We start from the raw sequence: 21901 nt of genomic DNA, 5'->3' as shown, positions 1-21901 counted from the left end.
CCACCCACCCTAACACCACACATGCACTATAAACATAATTGACTCCTGCGGTACTGTGCCCATTGCATTCAGCTGTTAACACCATGCACAGGTAGCTTACTACAGACTACAAGTTCTGAAAAGTTAGGCTTTCTGCGAAGTTCACCAATTCATTAAGCTTTGAAAAGCTTTGCTTTTCTCAGCAAGATAACGCCATCTCAGGATGGCATTACCTGTCATTTTCTATGGGATCCAGCTGAAGCCTCTCCGGCTTTGCAGGCTGCGAAGTTCACCAATTCATTAAGCTTTGAAAAGCTTTGCTTTTCTCAGCAAGATAACGCCATCTCAGGATGGCATTACCTGTCATTTTCTATGGGATCCAGCTGAAGCCTCTCCGGCTTTGCAGATCGCTCACCCATGGAAGTGCTATGCGCATGCTAGGCTGTCAGCAAATAGTAAGACAGGAGAGAATGTGAAATCTACAAATAAGAGTACACAATGGCGAAACAAAATCTGTTTTGCAATTTCACTCCTCTCTAGAAAGGAAATATCGTATTGAGGTCATCTAGGATCAGATATGATTTGCGTGTAGAATAATGGGAAATAAAATTTGGACATTAAAACTTTATGGGGTCTATCAAGTAAAACTGGCATGTACATTACCATTCCTTACTGCCGTTTTCGCAACAAAAAGGGGTGAAGAACTGAGACCATTTTTGCGAAAAAGCAATGCCGGGAGAGTGCTTCTAATAAGAGGCTGTCCCGGCGATTACTTAGTTTCATTTACAACTTTGAATTCTGGTCTGGAGTCTTTACTGCGCAAGCGCAACCTAGATTCAGATTCGTTAGCAATGCAGGGGAGAGCACGAAGACTTCTGGAGAGGGATGCTCTCCCCATAGAAATGAATTGCTAAAACCATCTTCAGATTATAAATGGAAGGGAAGCTTGTTTTGAATTTTGGGGTTTGTACTATGCATGAACTGGCTGGCTAAATTCAAAGCAACACAGACCTTATACATGCATACTACTATGTATGCTCGCACAACCACACATTTTGTTACATAGTGTAATAAACTAGTCATTATTATGCAATATTTTGCAGTTATAGCAAATGTAGTAGTTTTGTGGACATGTGAGATCACTGCATCTACTACAGACAATCTTGGCTAAAGTTTTAAGAAGGTTGAATTGGATTAATTAATGCATTTTGTAAGGATCATCCTTTTCTATCTATATATGTATGCATAAACAGTAGTGGTAGAACTACCACTGCGGCAGGGGATTGTAAGCGCTATGGAGGTGAGGGTGGTCTAGTAATTCTGGTTCACCCTCCAAAGGTCACAATCTGCTCTTCTAAAACCCCATTTGGGACTTTACTATGCATGCGCTAGCCCCCACACGTGCTCAAAAGAGCAGAAAGGGAACCTCTTGAGGGTAGACGACATTGCCAAGCCGTCCCCTAAATTTTGTTGTGGGGCAGTGTTCCTTCCCTGATAAATACCTACTTCTGCACTGTACATCTTGCTTTTTATTATAGAAAGTAGTACTAATAACTTCCCTACTGTCCATAGATGTATGTTGAAGCTTTTGTGCTGCTTGATACTGCTCTGAAATAACATAATCTGCCCCGTAATAAATTATGCAAAAGTCTAATCCTCTATTTTACCATATTCTGTTCTGTGATGTCCTGTAACTTTAGATACCATTCTTTCAATACTTTAATGTCATGTTCTCAGGCCCGGCGCTCCCATTAGGCAAGGTTAGGCACTTGCCTAGGGCGCCGGGCTCTGGAGGGCGATACAGAATTCTAAAATACTTTAAAACTGTGCGGAGACCGCTGACCATACCTGTCACGGCCGCCGCACAGCATCAGATGCATGGGGAGGGGGGGGAAGAGGCTATTTTGTCACCACCGCCGCCTCTCTGCTCCGTCTCCTCCCCTCCACTCACTAGTGTCAGTGAGTGGAGGGGAGGAGATGGAGCAGAGAGGCGGCGGTGGTGAGACAAGGTAAGGAGAGGAGGGAGGAGGGCGACGATTTTTGCGGGGGGAGGGGGGAGGGCGCCGCTTTTTTAAAAATGCCTAGGGCGCCGTGGACCCTAGCACCGGCCCTGCATGTTCTACTATCTATACATCTGTGAACTGCTTCTTGTCCTGTGTCTGAGTAATAAGCACGCCTCTTAGGGGAGGAGCTGCCCCATATAAAGCAATCGAATACAGTTGGATTGGATTTGATCCAATAGGATGGAAAATCAGAATGTTTGATTACCCCAAACATCACGTGTGATTTCATCGACTGACCCTTAAATAGTAGGGTGACTTGTGCAGTCACTTTCTAATAATAATAATAATCATTTGAATCCATATTTAGAATTATTGTCCAGGGGCAAACCTGATCCTTTCTATTGCTTCGCTCCTAACTCAAAATGAGGCCCAAAAATGTATTTCTTTATTTGACAAATAGTAGATGCTGGGAGCACACTCTCTGGTATACCAACAAAAAACAGCATTTACGTGCATCTTAGAAGAATTAGGTAATTTATGTTGGTTGCGGACATTACATCATACCTGCCAACATACCCAAAATGGCAAAGTGTATGGATATGGGTATTGACAAAGCATATGGGTATGTATTCTAATTATGTATTGGTGAGGAGCATGAGTGTGCATAGACTGTGTTTTGGTAGGGCATATGACTGTGTGTGTATTAACTGTGTATTGGCGAGGGACATGGTTCTTTTAGGGTTGATGTTGGTCGGGACCACTCGCATTGCACTGAAATAAGATTGCAGTAAGTCACCATAAAGTGAGTGAACAAAACGTATATCTCATATCAATAAAGCTTACTTAGTTCTCCTGCACTCCCCGGATAGTAGGCTACCTTCCTGGATCCCACCTTTCCTCATAGTGATGCGGGTGTGGCCTTGATGACATGTTTGCGCCACCAAGCCTTGTCGGCCGGTTCCAGATCACAAGATATGCGTCATCATGGCCATACCTCCTGCTGCCACTGACCCTCTGCGGACTTGCCCTTTGGACCTCCTGGAGTTGAGTGTGCACAAAGTTCACCACCACTGATATTGAGGAAGGCAAAAAAAAACCCTCAGTAAGTCAGCTGCCAATATATCTTTATCTATTAATTACAGCTACAGACATTATCTGTAAGAAAGACATTTAAGCCAGTCCTAAAGTCATTTAATGAATTCTACATTACAAATACCCCTTTTTAAGATGATGGTAACACAGTATTTCTTAAATATATCCCTGGTGGTCCCAATAAGCTATCATTACATTATTTCCAAAGCTGGACAGAGATACCAGTGTATGTAAACATTATAAACACAATTATAATTTATGAAAGTATGAAATAAATGGACCTGTGTCTTTTTATTTCATCCTTTTTACTTATGCAATTTTTTTTTACATATGAGGAGCAAAAAATTATGACTAAAGGTGGTGTTCCGTCTCGTTCATCTAGATCAGGTAGAATTTCAACAATCATGCCAGATATTTGGTAACATCCTTCAATATTTTACTTTAAAAAATGTGTTTGATTGCCTCCATTGGTATCATGCATTCACCGTTGTCTCAAATGTTCGTGGAAGAAGATCCTTTAGCAAAGATGTTGAGTTTCTATAAGCCAGAACAAGACTGCGGAATGAGAGATGCAAGCTTTGATTTAAATAAAGATATTTTTGGAGTGGATATAGGATTACCTCACATAGACATCTTACTTCTACTCATATCTCTACCATACTTGATGTCCTGGCTTAGGATAAACCAAGAGAAGTCAGAAGTAGATATTACGTTAGACCTATGTGTGACTTACTTAAGATTTACTTCATATGTACCTGGTAATTGAATTATCTGAGGTATTTAGGAGTTAACCTTTCATACAGAATGAAACATTTGAATAGAAACAAATATCCACATATTATTTGGTAATCCAGGCTTTGCCCCCAAGCAAATCCATAAAGGCCCAGGCAATAACTTTGGGGGATTTCAGAACTACAAGAACAAATATAATAAAGCTTATACAATATACATTTGTGAGAATTATATTTGAAACTTGAGTAAGGCTGGATCCTTTGGACAAATGATATATTTATTTTATTCTTTACTTAACGTTCTGCCTGTGTTGAGTCACTCTGTCAGTCTCTACATTGGTTGCCTGTTTTTCACTGAATCCAATATAAAATACATCTACTAACTTACAAGGCCATCAACAAAACTGCACCAACATACATCTCCTCACTTGTTTCAAATATGTACTAACTCGACACCTCCATTCTGCATAAGATCTGCGTCTCTCATCTGCACTCATTACCTGAACCCATTCCAGGTTACAGAATTTATTTGGGCTGCCCCACTCTGTGGAATTCGCTCCCTCGCACAGTAAGACTCTATTCTTCAAACATTCTCTGAAAACCTACCTCTTCATGCAAGCTTGTAATATTCCTCAACTACCTCTCTAGGTTACATCATTACCTATAAACAATTTAAACAAGACATTAACCCTCTGACCAACATTGCTGTGTGACTGGATCATATAGCCCACTAAGCACTTTTTACCTTTGCAATCTGTCTGGACCAATATGCAATATGTAGCATTTAACCTCATGTATCAAACATTGTCCTATAAACTGTAAGTGCGTTGGGCAGTTACCCCTGTGTCTGTCTGTATTACCCAGTATTGTTTTATTTAGAGATGTTCACTGACCCCCTGTGTTTTGGTTTTGGATCTGGATTAACTTTGTAAAGCAGAACGTCACTGGCGTAAATCTTGTGCCTCTAATGATTTCATCACATATACTGATATCTACCACTCCTACAGAAATGCTCTGGACACTGCTAAACAAGCATACTACCGATCTCTCATCTATGCTCAGGCTTCTAACCCCAAACGCCTCTTTAACACATTTAACTCTCTTCTGAATCCTCCCACCCCAAATCCTCCAACTAACATCAGTGCACAGGATCTTGCTTCCTATTTCAAGGACAAAATAGATAAGATCAGGTTTGAAATGGTATCTACCTTGACAAGCAATCTGCTCAATTCCTTTGTAGCACCCTCTGACACTCTCTCTTCATTTGATCCCACAAATGAATAGGAAGTTTCTACTCTCTTCTCATCTTCCTACTCTACCTCCTGTCCTCTTGATCCCATTCCCTCACAAATGGGTATGTCCCTGTCTCCTGTGCTCATTCCCCCTCTAACTAAAATCTGTAATCTATCTCTTTCTACTGGTATTTTTCCATCTATATTCAAGCATGCAGTGATTACTCCCATTTAAAAAAACAGAATTCTGACCCTAACTCTCTCATAAATTACCGCCCCATCTCCCAGCTCCCATGCCCCTCCAAGCTTCTCGAGAGAATTGCTTACACACGCCTCACACACTTTCTTACAGCAAACAACTTATTGGATCCTCTTCAGTCAGGCTTTCGCTCTCAACACTCCACAGAGACGGCGCTGACCAAAGTTGTAAATGATTTGATCACAGCAAAAAATAATAACCAATACTCTCTTCTAATTCTCCTGGATCTCTCTGCTGCATTTGACACTGTTGACCACTCTCTCCTCATACAAACGCTGCAATCCCTAGGTCTTGAAGGGACTGTCCTATCCTGGTTCTCATCCTACCTATCTAATCGATCTTTCAGTGTTAATTTCTCTGGATACACCTCTGCTCCGCTTCCTTTATCAGTTGGAGTTCCACAAGGCTCAGTCCTAGGTCCTCTGCTATTCTCTATCTACACCACTTCTCTTGGAAAACTAATAAGCTCCTTTGGATTTCAGTATCATCTCAATGCGGATGATACACAAATTTATCTATCCTCTCCTGATCTTTCACCATCTGTGTTGTCTCGCGTTACGGACTGTCTTTCTGCCATTTCATCTTTGATGTCTTCTCGCCAACTCAAACTCAATCTTTCAAAAACTGAATTAATAATATTCCCACCCAAGAACAGAAGCTCCCTGCCTGACATTTCTATTTCTGTCGATAACATGACCATAAATCCCACCCCGCAAGCTCATTGCTGTCACTCACCGGACTGTGAGTGCTTCTTCCCGGACTATTAGGAACCGTGGACGTCCTCTATCCTGAGGGACTGCGCATGCGCAGCCCTTTCCAAACCTTCAGTGTATGTTCCTTTAACTTAATTGGCAGATCAGGCAACCTCCCTATATTAAGCACCTGTGGTCAACACCACGTTGCCTGATCTTGGAGTCTCATTCCCCATGAGCCTCTGAAGGTGTTCCTGTGTTTCCTTGTTTATTCAGCCCTGCTGATTCCTGTGGTTTCCAAACCACTTCTACCTCTGTGGTTTCCAAACCACTTCTACTACTGTGGTTCCCATACCACTTCTACCATCTACTGTATCATCGTGACTGTGAGCTGATTCCTATCCGCTGCCTCCGTGCACTACAGTCTTCTAATCACTTCAACTCTACCATTTATCATTGGGACTGTTAGCTGATGCCTATCCGCTGCCTCCGTGCACTACAGGCTTCAACCACATCCACTCACCTGTTCATGATTGTGACTGCCAGCTGATTCCTATCCGCTGCCTCCGTGCACTACAGGCTTCAACCTGCAACTCGTCTGTGTTTCATCATCGTGACTGTTTGGCTGATTCCTATCCGCTGCCTCCGTGCACTACAGTCTTCAACCTGCAACTCGTCTGTGTTTCATCATCGTGACTGCTAGCTGATTCCTATCCGCTGCCTCTGTGCGCTTCAGTCTTCAGTCCTTGTCAACTCTACCGTGTTTCCTTGAGTCTGCTGCCACTATTGCTACCCGCTACTCTCCGTGATCATCTGTTCCAGTTCAACTCTGCTCCGGGGTCCCATCGTTACTGCACCTGCTGGTTGCTATTGGTTACCTCCGTGTTCCCGCAGAGACCCGCTGCTGTTACTTCTCAGCGCTACTCATCCATCTACTGCTGATCCGCTCTCCACGCCTTCCTGTGCTCCCTGCTGGTCTACCTACCTGTGCGCTGCACCTGCTAGACCCCCGCTTCGCCCATCCAGGGACTTGTATCCTGCTGGCCTCCTGCCCTTCAGGTATCTCTGCACTCCTGTCTGACTGCCTTCTCCTGAACCACGGTATGCATACTTCCCATTGACTGTGCTGTGTATTGCATACCTTGCTGGACTGTGTTGGTTCTCCTCTGGAGTGTACTATCTGCTGACTCTACTGCCATCATTGACTGTGTTATCTCATGCTGGATTACTTCAAGAGACTTTCTATATTGGCAGTGTTGTTCAGTCATTTATACATTTATATTGTGCATATTACTGTGGATCAAAGTCAAGGTGCCCGTGTATATATTGTGTTGCAGTCTCTCCCCGTGCACCTCCTCACATATATATTCAGTGGTACAACTTGCTAGTGGCAGACCACTGACTCCTGTTTACAGTTTCACCTGTTCCAGTATCCTCTCACATAGCAGTGGTACAACTTGCTAACGCAGACCACTGACTCCCCGGATACCTCCACTTGGATTCCATTCCTTCACTCAGACAGCGGTACAACTTGCTATCTGCAGACCGCTGACTCTCATCACCCCCTCGTTTCTGTTGGACATTCCTCCTCACTATAGCAGTGGTACAACTTGCTACCGCAGACCACTGACTACCTTCACGTGTCCTTTGTCCATACAGTTCCTCGTGTATTACTACCTCCATATTGCCAGTGCTGCTAGTCATAGACTTTCCTGAGCATCTCATCATCTGCTATTTCCTGTTCCGTGATCACCCTGCTACCAGAGTACCATATTACCACCTATACTGCTCTGGTAAGCCTATCACCTGGTGATCCCTGGGTAAAGACTCCTAGTGCCCGTGACAGTAAGATCAGGCCATGACAGACCCAGATACGGAACCTACCGCTAAAGAGATGCTGCAGCATCTGGTCAGCCGTGTGGAGCAACAGGATGCTCGCCAACAGCTGTTACTTCAATGTTACCAATCGTTAACCTCCCAAGGAACATCTGGACAGACTGTTACAGCTAGTATTGAAGCTCCTGTGCTTTCCTCCGTTTCCCCAGTGCCATCCCAGGTGTCTACAGCTCCTACGCTTCACCTGCCTACTCCGTCAAAATATGACGGGGACCCCAAAACTTGTAGAGGTTTCCTTAACCAATGTTCAGTCCATTTTGAACTCCAACCTCAAAATTTTTCTACCCATCGTTCCAGAGTGGCCTATCTTATCTCATTGTTTTCTGGACAAGCCCTGGCTTGGGCCTCCCCTCTGTGGGAAAGAAACGATCCAATTCTACAAGATAGTGCCAAATTCATTTCCACGTTCCGAAGTGTGTTCGATGAACCAGGTCGTGTGACCTCCGCTGCTTCCAGCATTCTTCGTTTGCGACAAGGCTCCCATACAGTAGGACAGTATGTCATTCAATTTAGGATCTTAGCCTCTGAACTTCAGTGGAATACTGAAGCATTAGTTGCCGCCTTCTGGCAGGGGCTCTCCGATAAAATTAAAGATGCACTGACTACCCAAGAGCTTCCTTCGTCACTAGAAGATTTGATCTCTCTTTGCCATCGTGTAGACATGAGATTTCGTGAAAGAGAATCTGAGAAAACAACTTCTGCTAAAGCACCTCTTCGTTTAAACCCTCAATTTCGTCCAGTTTCACCTTCTGTGATTCCCATGGAGATAGGACGTTCCAAATTATCTTTAGAAGAGAGGAAACGAAGAGTAAAGAATAGACTCTGTATCTATTGTGCTGATTCCACACATATGCTCAGTTCTTGCCCTAAGAAATCGGGAAATGCCAGGCCCTAACTAGTTCTGGAGAGGTGAAGTTAGGGTCCCTGGAGTCCTCTCCATTGTTTATGAAATCTAAAGTCTGCGCTTTTGAGGTTACGATCTCCTTTGCTACCAAATCCTTTGAGTCCCAGGCATTGATTGATTCCGGAGCAGCAGGAAATTTCATTTCTAAATCACTAGTGAATCAATGGTCCCTACCAGTGATCACTTTAAAAACACCCATTACTGTGACGGCTATAGATGGATCACGTCTCATCAACGGTCTCATCACCCAGAGTACGTCTCCAGTAACCCTTCAGATTGGTGCACTACACCATGAAGAAATTTCGTTTTTAATTCTTCCAGTTACGACAAGTCCGATTGTCTTAGGCCTTCCATGGCTTCAGTGTCACTCTCCCCAGATTGACTGGCGCACTCCTCAAGTTATGTCTTGGGGGTCTGAATGTCACCAGCGTTGTCTTTCTCAAGTTATTCCTCTTAAAGTACAGCAATCTTCCATCGCATATTCCTCCCCGGGACTCCCTCCTCAGTATGCTTCATTTGCCGATGTGTTTGATAAAGCTCAGTCTGAACGTCTTCCTCCTCATCGTTCTTGGGATTGTCCGATCGACCTTCTACCTGGCAAGACTCCTCCCAGGGGCCGGGTCTATCCTCTCTCGTTACCTGAAACTCAAGCCACATCTGAGTACATACAGGAGAATCTCCAGCGCGGCTTCATTCGACCTTCCACCTCTCCCGCTGGAGCTGGGTTCTTCTTCGTCAAAAAGAAGGATGGATCATTACGCCCTTGTATAGATTTTCGTGGACTCAACGCCATTACTATCAAGAATCGGTATCCCATTCCGCTGATCACTGAGCTATTTGATCGCATCAAGGGAGCTCGGATATTTACTAAGTTGGATCTTCGTGGTGCCTACAATTTAATTAGAATCCGTTCCGGTGACGAATGGAAGACCGCGTTTAACACCAGAGATGGGCATTACGAATATTTAGTAATGCCCTTCGGGCTGTGTAATGCCCCCGCGGTTTTCCAGGGTTTCATCAATGAGATCTTTCGGGACTTATTATATGTATGTGTCGTTGTCTACCTGGACGACATATTGATCTTCTCACAGGACCTGCCTTCTCATCACCAACATGTGGCAGAGGTCCTCTCCAGACTACGGAAAAACTCATTGTTCTGTAAATTGGAAAAATGTTCATTCGAATTACCCCAGATTCCATTCTTGGGGTATATAGTTTCCGGAGTTGGCCTGAAGATGGATCCAGACAAAGTAAATGCTGTACTACATTGGCCTCAGCCAACTACTCTTCGTGCCATCCAGCGTTTTTTAGGTTTTGCCAATTACTATAGACGCTTCATTCAAGACTTTTCATCCATTGCATCTCCTATTGTGGCCCTAACTCGGAAAGGGGCTAATACTAAGCAATGGTCATCTGAGGCTCTCCAAGCCTTTCAAATTCTCAAAGAGTCCTTCTCGTCTGCTCCCATTCTTCGACAGCCTGATGTGACACTTCCCTTCTTCCTAGAAGTAGATGCCTCTAATGTGGGCTTAGGAGCCATTCTCTCCCAACGCTCGGAGCAACAAAAATTACATCCTTGTGCCTTCTATTCTCGGGGTCTTCTGCCCGCAGAGAAAAACTATACTATCGGGGACAAGGAGTTGCTGGCCATCAAAGCTGCATTGGAGGAATGGAGATACTTGTTGGAAGGAGCTCGCCATCCGGTGACGATCTTCACGGATCATAAGAACTTGTCATATTTGCAATCTGCTCAATGCTTGAACCCTCGTCAAGCAAGATGGTCTCTTTTCTTTTCCCGTTTTGAATTAATTATAACCTTCAAACCAGCTGCTAAGAACAAGAAAGCTGACGCTCTATCTCGAGCTTTTGTGACGTCCTCTGATGTAGAAGAGGTTCCCAACCATGCTATTCTAGACCCCAAATGTATTTCTCTGGCTGCTTCATCCACCAAAATGCTACCATTTGGGAAGACCCTCGTGCCTCCTACTCTGAGGCGGAAAATCCTTTCGTGGTTCCATGCCTCTCGTTTTTCTGGACACGCCGGTGAACATAAGACCTTTGAGATTCTCTCTCGTAGTTACTGGTGGCCTTCAATGAGGAGAGACGTCAAAGAGTTTATTGCTTCCTGTGATTTATGTTCTCAGTTCAAATCCTCCCGCAGAACTCCAGCAGGGTTGCTGCGACCACTACCCATTCCGTCCAAGCCTTGGACCCATATTAGTATGGATTTCATTACTGATTTGCCACCAAGTAAGAATCACAATACTATTTGGGTAGTGGTAGACAGATTTTCGAAGATGGCTCATTTCGTCCCTCTGTCCGGTTTACCTTCCTCGTCTACTCTGGCTGAACATTTCATTAAAGAAATCTTCCGCATCCATGGATGTCCGTCTGAGATTGTGTCAGATAGAGGAGTACAATTCGTTTCCAGATTCTGGCGGGCCCTTTGTAAAACCTTGGGCATACGATTAGCACTCTCATCGTCTTACCATCCGCAATCTAACGGACAAACGGAACGAGTCAATCAAGATCTTGAGACTTTTATTAGGATGTTCTCTTCAGCTAACCAAGACAACTGGGTAGAATTGCTCCCTTGGGCTGAATTCGCCCATAACAACATGTACCATGAGTCATCATCCAAAACTCCATTCTTTGTGGTCTACGGTCACCATCCGTCTTTTCCGGAATTTCCTGCCCTCCCGCCCACCCAAGTTCCTGCTGTGGAGACTGCTTGTCAGACCTTCAAAAATATCTGGTCTCAGGTCAAAACCTGTTTAAAGAAGACATCTAACAAATATAAGTCTTTCGCAGATAAGAAGAGGCGGGCTATTCCACCACTAAAAATTGGAGATCGTGTCTGGTTATCTACCAAAAATATTCGTTTGAAGGTTCCATCTATGAAATTCGCCCCTCGTTTTATTGGTCCATATAGGATCATTCAAGTTATCAATCCAGTATGTGTTAAACTTCTTCTTCCTAAGAATCTTCGGATTTCCAATGCCTTCCATGTGTCCTTGCTCAAACCTCTCATCATCAACCGTTTCTCGACTCCTTCCTCAGCACCGCAGCCAGTTCAAGTTCATCAGGAGGAGGATTTTGAGATTACTGAGGTATTGGATGCAAAAATTTCGCGAGGAGTCCTCCGTTTCCTCGTTCATTGGAAGGGCTTTGGTCCTGAAGAGCGTTCATGGATCAAAGCTGAAGATCTTAATGCTCCTGCCCTTCTGAAGAAGTTTTATTCCAAAAATCCGGACAAGCCCGGTTCCAGGCGTTCTGTGCCCACCTTTAAAAGGGGGGGTACTGTCACTCACCGGACTGTGAGTGCTTCTTCCCGGACTATTAGGAACCGTGGACGTCCTCTATCCTGAGGGACTGCGCATGCGCAGCCCTTTCCAAACCTTCAGTGTATGTTCCTTTAACTTAATTGGCAGATCAGGCAACCTCCCTATATTAAGCACCTGTGGTCAACACCACGTTGCCTGATCTTGGAGTCTCATTCCCCATGAGCCTCTGAAGGTGTTCCTGTGTTTCCTTGTTTATTCAGCCCTGCTGATTCCTGTGGTTTCCAAACCACTTCTACCTCTGTGGTTTCCAAACCACTTCTACTACTGTGGTTCCCATACCACTTCTACCATCTACTGTATCATCGTGACTGTGAGCTGATTCCTATCCGCTGCCTCCGTGCACTACAGTCTTCTAATCACTTCAACTCTACCATTTATCATTGGGACTGTTAGCTGATGCCTATCCGCTGCCTCCGTGCACTACAGGCTTCAACCACATCCACTCACCTGTTCATGATTGTGACTGCCAGCTGATTCCTATCCGCTGCCTCCGTGCACTACAGGCTTCAACCTGCAACTCGTCTGTGTTTCATCATCGTGACTGTTTGGCTGATTCCTATCCGCTGCCTCCGTGCACTACAGTCTTCAACCTGCAACTCGTCTGTGTTTCATCATCGTGACTGCTAGCTGATTCCTATCCGCTGCCTCTGTGCGCTTCAGTCTTCAGTCCTTGTCAACTCTACCGTGTTTCCTTGAGTCTGCTGCCACTATTGCTACCCGCTACTCTCCGTGATCATCTGTTCCAGTTCAACTCTGCTCCGGGGTCCCATCGTTACTGCACCTGCTGGTTGCTATTGGTTACCTCCGTGTTCCCGCAGAGACCCGCTGCTGTTACTTCTCAGCGCTACTCATCCATCTACTGCTGATCCGCTCTCCACGCCTTCCTGTGCTCCCTGCTGGTCTACCTACCTGTGCGCTGCACCTGCTAGACCCCCGCTTCGCCCATCCAGGGACTTGTATCCTGCTGGCCTCCTGCCCTTCAGGTATCTCTGCACTCCTGTCTGACTGCCTTCTCCTGAACCACGGTATGCATACTTCCCATTGACTGTGCTGTGTATTGCATACCTTGCTGGACTGTGTTGGTTCTCCTCTGGAGTGTACTATCTGCTGACTCTACTGCCATCATTGACTGTGTTATCTCATGCTGGATTACTTCAAGAGACTTTCTATATTGGCAGTGTTGTTCAGTCATTTATACATTTATATTGTGCATATTACTGTGGATCAAAGTCAAGGTGCCCGTGTATATATTGTGTTGCAGTCTCTCCCCGTGCACCTCCTCACATATATATTCAGTGGTACAACTTGCTAGTGGCAGACCACTGACTCCTGTTTACAGTTTCACCTGTTCCAGTATCCTCTCACATAGCAGTGGTACAACTTGCTAACGCAGACCACTGACTCCCCGGATACCTCCACTTGGATTCCATTCCTTCACTCAGACAGCGGTACAACTTGCTATCTGCAGACCGCTGACTCTCATCACCCCCTCGTTTCTGTTGGACATTCCTCCTCACTATAGCAGTGGTACAACTTGCTACCGCAGACCACTGACTACCTTCACGTGTCCTTTGTCCATACAGTTCCTCGTGTATTACTACCTCCATATTGCCAGTGCTGCTAGTCATAGACTTTCCTGAGCATCTCATCATCTGCTATTTCCTGTTCCGTGATCACCCTGCTACCAGAGTACCATATTACCACCTATACTGCTCTGGTAAGCCTATCACCTGGTGATCCCTGGGTAAAGACTCCTAGTGCCCGTGACAATTGCCTAGGTGTAACCCTTGATTCACAACTGTCGTTTATTCCCCACATCAACTCTATATCTAAATCATGTTACATACACCTAAAGAACATTTCCAGAATACGCACATATCTGACACAAGACACCGCAAAAACATTAATTCATGCACTCATCATCTCCCGCATCGACTATTGCAATTCCCTCCTTACTGGTCTTCCCAAAGGCAGACTTCACCTCTACAATCTATTTTGCACGCAGCGGCTAGACTGATTTTCCTTACAAACCGTTATTCCTCTGCTGAGCCACTCTGTCAGTCTCTACATTGGCTGCCTGTATTTCAACGAATCCAATATAAAATTCTTCTACTAACATACAAGGCCATCAACAAAATTGCACCGACATACATTTCCTCACTTGTCTCGAAATATCTCCCTACTCGACACCTCCGTTCTGCATAAGATCTACGTCTCTTCTCCACTCTCATCACATCCTCCCATTCCCGGTTACAGGATTTTTTCTGGGCTGCACCTACTTTGTGGAATTCCCTCCCTCGCACAGTAAGACTTTCCTCTAGTCTTCAAACCTTCAAGCGTTCACTGAAAACTCACCTCTTCAGACAAGGTTATGATATTCCTCAACCATCATCTTAATTTCCCTAGATTACCCTATTGCCATCCTCTACACTGCTAACGCAAGACAACAACCTTCTGACCAACATTGCAACACACACAGCCCACTCAGTACTTTTACCTTTGCAGTCTGGCTGGTCCATTGTGCAATATGATGTAGCACATGCCCTTGTGTTTCTAACTCCCATTGTCCTATAGATTGTAAGCTTTCGAGCAGGGTTCTCTTACCTCTCTGTCTGTATGTATTACCCAGTATTGTCTTATTAATGTTTGTTCCCAATTGTAAAGTGCTACGGATTTTGCTGGCGCTATATAAATAAATGTTGATGATGATGATTATGATGGATCCCGATTTTTTTCTAAAATCACTTTTTTTATGCTAAAATCACATAATTTGGCTCTTTTTTTATCCCTACATTATTCTTAACCTCAATAACATAAATTTCCAATCATTTCCAGTCAGTTTGACAAAGTGACAAGAACACTGCTACCCCTGTTTCTGTGTGAGCAATGGCGCTGGATCTGCTGGGGATGGAGGTACTTATGGAATCCAAAACCCGCGAGATCTGACAAAGCAACAATGACGTTTTGCCTCGATTTAGATCCGAGGACGTGTGGAGATACTGAGCTGGCTCGCGAGCCTACTCGGATCCCCTAAGTTCGGGTCGGCTCGGATTTCTGAAAAACGAGCCTGAGCATCTCTAGTTTTATTACTGAGTTTGTTTCCCGATTGTTAAGCGCTACAGAATTTGCTGGCGCTATATAAATTGATGATGATGATGATCCTCGGGTTTAACTTTCTAAGAGAAGACACTAGTGCTCAAGACATGTGCAGCTACTAGAGAGCACACAAACATGTGCAGTGGTTTAAGCAGTACTGCATTTCTCATCAGAGGATAATAAAATGATAATATTATTGAGATTAACAAGTATTTCATTGGACTATTTCCATAGTTCCCTTGGCTACAATTCACACATTGGCAGTATTTTAAACTCTGCATATATTACTACTTAATAAAAAATTTAATTATTGGTGATAAATTGTGAAGTATACTAGGATTCATTGCTTGTGCACCTATTACTGTCCCCACACCTTCTTAGTTGTGTTTCCTATGTTTGTTTTCTCCCTTGTTTGAATTTAAAAATATAATGGTCCCATAGACTGTAAGCTTGCGAGCAGTGCCCTCTTATCTCTGTCTGTCTTTATTGTCCAGTATTGCTTCATCACTGGGTTTGTCCCAGTTGTATAGTGCTACGAATTTGGCTGGAGCTATATAAATAAATGATGATGAATCGATATAAACTACATATTAAGAAACCTCATGGAAAGGAAGTTGTCCTATAACTGTTATTCCAAAATAAAGATAAATAATAACTAAATATATATTCAAAATGCTTAAACCCGAAAGGTTGTTTACATAACAGTTGGACATGGCTGCAATAAATGCAATGAATTAAACTGTAAACATGTTGAGCATATATGTTTATGTGTATTTTTCTGGGGAACAGAGCTTAATAGTGTTGATCAGAATTTCAAAAGGACTTGGTTAACCAGGAATGGTTAATGAATAACTCCCCCCAGGGAAACTGCCTCCTCCCACAGGGCTGTCCTCCCCCTGTGTAGTACTTTTCAATAGAGATATGCACTCTTTATGGTGTAATTGTCCTTTATGGCTGGAGGACTGAATCATTCAGAGTTGAGAGGCAGCAGTATACAGGTAACAGTAGGGGTTCCTGTGGAAACATATTCACCTTTGTACTGATGGGGGAGTACAGTCCTTGGGAGGAGAGGCGCTTATCCTTCAAGAATAACTACACTGGACTATTTAAAGCTTATATACTGGGTTACAGTCAATTACAATGCATATGTACTATTTGCACCATGTTTTTAAATAATCTTTTAAATATGTTGAAAGACTGCCTTCTATTGGTACTGAATTGGGCATCACTGGTAAACTAAGGGAGCTTAAAATGGTCCTGTCTCTCAGACCTTCCAGAAAGCAAGTATTGCAAATTCCACAATTTGGCTCCCAACCATCAGACAATTTAATGACTGTCAGTAAGATGGTAAGATTCCATCCATTAATTATAAATATATGTCACAATAAACATTTTTTTAAAAATGGCAATTTCATTAAAGACAAAGTCCATCGGGTGGTATTTGTGTTTACCAAATAGTGTTGTTAGTATTGTTGCTGACCATGTACATCCTTTTATGGCCACATTCTACCCATCTTCCAGCAGCTACTTCATGTCACAAAATACATGTCATGTCAAGTTGGTTCCACAAACATGATAATGAGTTCAGTACTCTAATGACCGCCATAGTCACCAGATATCAATCCCATAGATCACCAAGTTATGTGGTGGAATGGGAGTGTCGCAGCATAAATGTGCCACCAAAAAAACTGCAGCAACTGCGTAATGCTATCATGCCACAAATAATTCAGAATGTTCTGGGGGCACAGGAGGATCTTACACAGTACTAGAAAGGTGTACCAAACAGCAAACATAATTGGGCTAATGCCAACACTGATACTTGGCAGAACTACATTTAACGGTCTATAAAGAGCCCTAAAGGCGACGCCCCGTTATGTTTTTTTGTCCTACCCCCATATGTTTAGCAAATTGTATCAGGGGTAGTAAAATAAAACTCTTGAAAATCTAGAAAATATTGTGCTTCTTGTTCTACTTGTTCCTGTTAGGCTACTGAAGGAAGCAGTGTTTTGCCTCCATAATTACCTACAGTCTGGAAGAGCTCCTTGACAAACTTGTGTCCCAGGGGCAGGGCCTGATTAAGGGTCACAGCCCTAGGCTACTACACTGGTTGCCGGCCACCCCCCCCCCGCACCAATGTGCGTATACATATACACACACACACACACACATATATATATATATATATATATATATATATATATATATATATATATATATATAGATAGATATATGTGAATAAAATTGTAAAGCACTGATTAATACATAAAACACACTTCATTATGCACTTCCTCCTTCCTCTCTTACCTGATCTTGCAGCGTAGACTACCTGGTGTTCTCTTTTGCTTGTTCTTGAAGCGTTGTCCGTTGCCTGGCCTATGGAAACTTGGGAGTCCTGTATTTAAAATGTGCAAAAATTGTATTATAGTGCAAAATTTTAACAACCCTGAATGATACAAAACAACCCCCTAGTACAGTCAGACAATAAAATATATGAAAATTATTTACACTCCATATAGTAACATCTACCAGCCCTGTCTATCTAGTATTTAGTATTCTAGTGACCGCTGAAACCACAGTCAGCACCCACATCACCGCCACACAATACAGAGGTCCTGCCCCCCGCAAGCTATTTCATCACCTCCCCCACCAGCCAATTCATCCCCTGTCATTTTTATCAACCCGCACCAGTTTATAACCCCCCTATCCAATTTATTAACCCCCCCTCTAGCCAGTTCATTACCTCCCTATTGCCATTTCATTAATCCCCCCTATCCAATTCATTAATCCCCCCCCTCTAGCCAGTTCATTACCACCCCATTTTCACTTCATTAACCCCCTCTGTAGCCAGTTCATTAGCTCCCCATTGCCATTTCATTAATCCCCCCTCTCCAATTCATTCATTAACCCCCCCCCCTGTAGCCAGTTCATTACCTCCCCATTTTAACTTCATTAATCCCCCCTCTAACCATTTCATTAACCCCCCCATCCAATTCATAAGCCCCACCTCTAGCCAGTTACCTCCCCATTTTCACTCCATTAATCCCCCCTATCCAATCCATACTAGCCAGTTCATTAATCCCCCCATATCCAATTTATAACCCCCCCCATTAGCCAGTTCATTAATCCCCCCCATTCATCTCTCCCCCCCCCTGATATTTAACAAGCTGCACTTACCTTGCTGTCTTCTGTTCCGCCTCTCCAGATGCCGGCGCTTGTCATCTTCACATGCAGCTAACAGCATCCGACGCTGTTAGCTGCGCTGTCACTGCGGCGCGTTGTTTGATTAGTGTGGTCACGTGAGATGTGAGATCTCACGTGACCACACTAAGCAATAAACTGCAGCCACACTGACAGCGCAGCTAACAGCGTCGGATGCTGTTAGCTGCGTGATTGGGTACAGGAGCATGCGGGACCGCCCACTTGAGGACAGGGGCGGCCCCATTAGAGGAGAAAGAAGCCGATCGCCGGCATTTGAAGGGAAAAAAAAAACCAGCTTGCAATTCTGCCACGCTGCGCCCCCCAGGACTCAGCGCCCCAGGCTGCAGCCTGATCAGCCTAGTGGTTGATCAGGCCCTGCCCAGGGGTATCAGAAGACACATTGTATCATGGTGTGCTGTTCAGGAAGATCTAACAGTACAGTTACACTTGAGTTCCCACTCCCCAGAGTAAGGGCAGCACGGTGGCTTAGTGAATAGCATTTCTGCCTCACAGCGCTGGGATCACGAGTTCAATTCCCGACCATGGCCTTATCTGTGTGGAGTTTGTATGTTCTCCCAGTGTTTGCGTGGGTTTCCTCCGGGTGCTCCGGTTTCCTCCCACAGTCCAAAAACATACTGGTAGGTTAATTGGCTGCTATCAAAATTGACCCTACTCTGTTTCTCTCTCTCTCTGTGTATATTAGGGAATTTAGACTGTAAGCTCCAATGGGGTAGGCACTGATGTGAATGAGTTCTCTGTACAGCGCTGCAGAATCAGTGGCGCTATATAAAGAAATGGTGATGATTCACTGCCCATTTACCAGTGTCTTCCTGGCTTTGGAGGCCACAATGAACTGTAAGCAAATTCAAATTTGTGCAAGAATACGCAAACTGTCTATTTATTTGCCTTTTATCAAGTTCACGCTACTTTCACTTCTCTCTTTAAATAACAGAAGCCATATTTCCGAACTACTTTATAGTGTGTGCAGTCTCTTAGTGGTATTAGAATTACTTGGATAAAGTACACAATAATAGTAAAAAAACAAACAAAAAAAAAACCTTTTATATTATGTGCTACATGCAACCAAGACCTTTGGGTTCTAAGAACAATAAGAAGATACAAACTATGGTTTTATATGAACCAAGGTTTCATGGCCAAAACCTGCTGGTGGTTTAGGCAGGGTACATACTACACTGTTTTCAGCCAATTATCAGGCCAATCACCCGATAAACTACCATTCAGCCCGATATTGCATTAGTGTGTACACTTAGATGATGATGATGGTGATGAATGATAGTTGTTCCAAAGCAACGACCATCGTTTGCTTTGATTGTTCAGCAGAACTATAAATCTCATTTAGCTATGGGATGACATCCTTACAATCCTGCAGTGTGTATGCACTCATGATCAGGATATCTATAGGGTTTACAGAGTCACAATCTTTCCAGCCAATGGTTATGACCAGGGCCGCCAAGAGAAATTTTGGGCCCCAATAGAGCAACTTCATGGGGGCCCCTGTAGGTGATTATCATGTAAAGTCATGCGTCGCCAAAGGGGGTGTGGCCATACCATTGTCAATGTGGCTGTGCATCATTGGGGCGTGTCTAGCAGGCGAAAAGCACTAGGCCACCCTCCTACAGAAAAATGCATTACTCACACATGCCCCCTCTGCTCATATGCTTTAAATCACACGTGCCTTCCTCTGCCCACATGCTTTAATCACACTTGCCCCCTTTCTGCCCACTTGCTTTAATCACTCATGCACCTTTCTGTCCACTTAGCTTTAATTACACATGCCCCTTTGCCCAGCAGCTTTAAAAACGCATTCCCCTCTCTGCCCAGCAGCTTTAAAAATGCATGCCCCCAGTCTGCCCAGCAGCTTTAGTTACACATGCCCATCTCTGTCCAGCACCTTTGGTCACACATGGTCCCTCTCTGTTCAGCACCTTTAGTCACACATGGTCCGTCTCTGCCCAGCACCTTTAGTCACACATGCCCCCTCTCCAGCACCTTTAGTCACAAATGGCACTTTCTGCCCAGCACCTTTAGTCACACATGGTCCGTCTCTGTCCAGCACCTTTAGTCACACATGCCCCCTCTCCAGCACCTTTAGTCACAAATGGCACTCTCTGCCCAGCACCTTTAGTCACACATGCCCATCTCTGTCCAGCACCTTTAGTCACACATGGTCCGTCTTTGTTCAGCACCTTTAGTCACACATGGTCCGTCTCTGCCCAGCACCTTTAGTCACACATGCCCCCTCTCCAGCACCTTTAGTCACAAATGGCACTTTCTGCCCAGCACCTTTAGTCACACATGCCCATCTCTGTCCAGCACCTTTAGTCACGCATGGTCCGTCTCTGTCCAGCACCTTTAGTCACACATGCCCCCTCTCCAGCACCTTTAGTCACAAATGGCACTCTCTGCCCAGCACCTTCAGTCACACATGCCCATCTCTGTCCAGCACCTTTAGTCACACATGGTCCGTCTCTGTTCAGCACCTTTAGTCACACATGGTCCGTCTCTGCCCAGCACCTTTAGTCACACATGCCCCCTCTCCAGCACCTTTAGTCACAAATGGCACTTTCTGCCCAGCACCTTTAGTCACACATGGTCCGTCTCTGTCCAGCACCTTTAGTCACACATGCCCCCTCTCCAGCACCTTTAGTCACAAATGGCACTCTCTGCCCAGCACCTTTAGTCACACATGCCCATCTCTGTCCAGCACCTTTAGTCACACATGCCCCCTCTCCAGCACCTTTAGTCACAAATGGCACTCTCTGCCCAGCACCTTCAGTCACACATGCCCATCTCTGTCCAGCACCTTTAGTCACACATGGTCCGTCTCTGTTCAGCACCTTTAGTCACACATGGTCCGTCTCTGCCCAGCACCTTTAGTCACACATGCCCCCTCTCCAGCACCTTTAGTCACAAATGGCACTTTCTGCCCAGCACCTTTAGTCACACATGCCCATCTCTGTCCAGCACCTTTAGTCACGCATGGTCCGTCTCTGTCCAGCACCTTTAGTCACACATGCCCCCTCTCCAGCACCTTTAGTCACAAATGGCACTCTCTGCCCAGCACCTTCAGTCACACATGCCCATCTCTGTCCAGCACCTTTAGTCACACATGGTCCGTCTCTGTTCAGCACCTTTAGTCACACATGGTCCGTCTCTGCCCAGCACCTTTAGTCACACATGCCCCCTCTCCAGCACCTTTAGTCACAAATGGCACTTTCTGCCCAGCACCTTTAGTCACACATGGTCCGTCTCTGTTCAGCACCTTTAGTCACACATGGTCCGTCTCTGTCCAGCACCTTTAGTCACACATGCCCCCTCTCCAGCACCTTTAGTCACAAATGGCACTCTCTGCCCAGCACCTTCAGTCACACATGCCCATCTCTGTCCAGCACCTTTAGTCACACATGGTCCGTCTCTGTTCAGCACCTTTAGTCACACATGGTCCGTCTCTGTC

General features: G+C 44.7%; 1 protein-coding gene across 2 annotated transcripts in view; it reads left to right on the top strand.

The window, feature by feature from the left end:
- The window catches only part of CORO1C (coronin 1C), an 81379-nt gene that overhangs the window by 11611 nt on the left and 47867 nt on the right, over window positions 1-21901 (top strand). The window lies entirely within an intron of this gene.

The sequence above is a fragment of the Mixophyes fleayi genome, chromosome 1, assembly GCF_038048845.1.
Source record: "Mixophyes fleayi isolate aMixFle1 chromosome 1, aMixFle1.hap1, whole genome shotgun sequence".
Taxonomy (NCBI): Eukaryota; Metazoa; Chordata; class Amphibia; order Anura; family Limnodynastidae; genus Mixophyes; species Mixophyes fleayi.
Note: the sequence above shows the minus strand (reverse complement) of the source record. Positions and strands in the feature narration are given on the sequence as shown.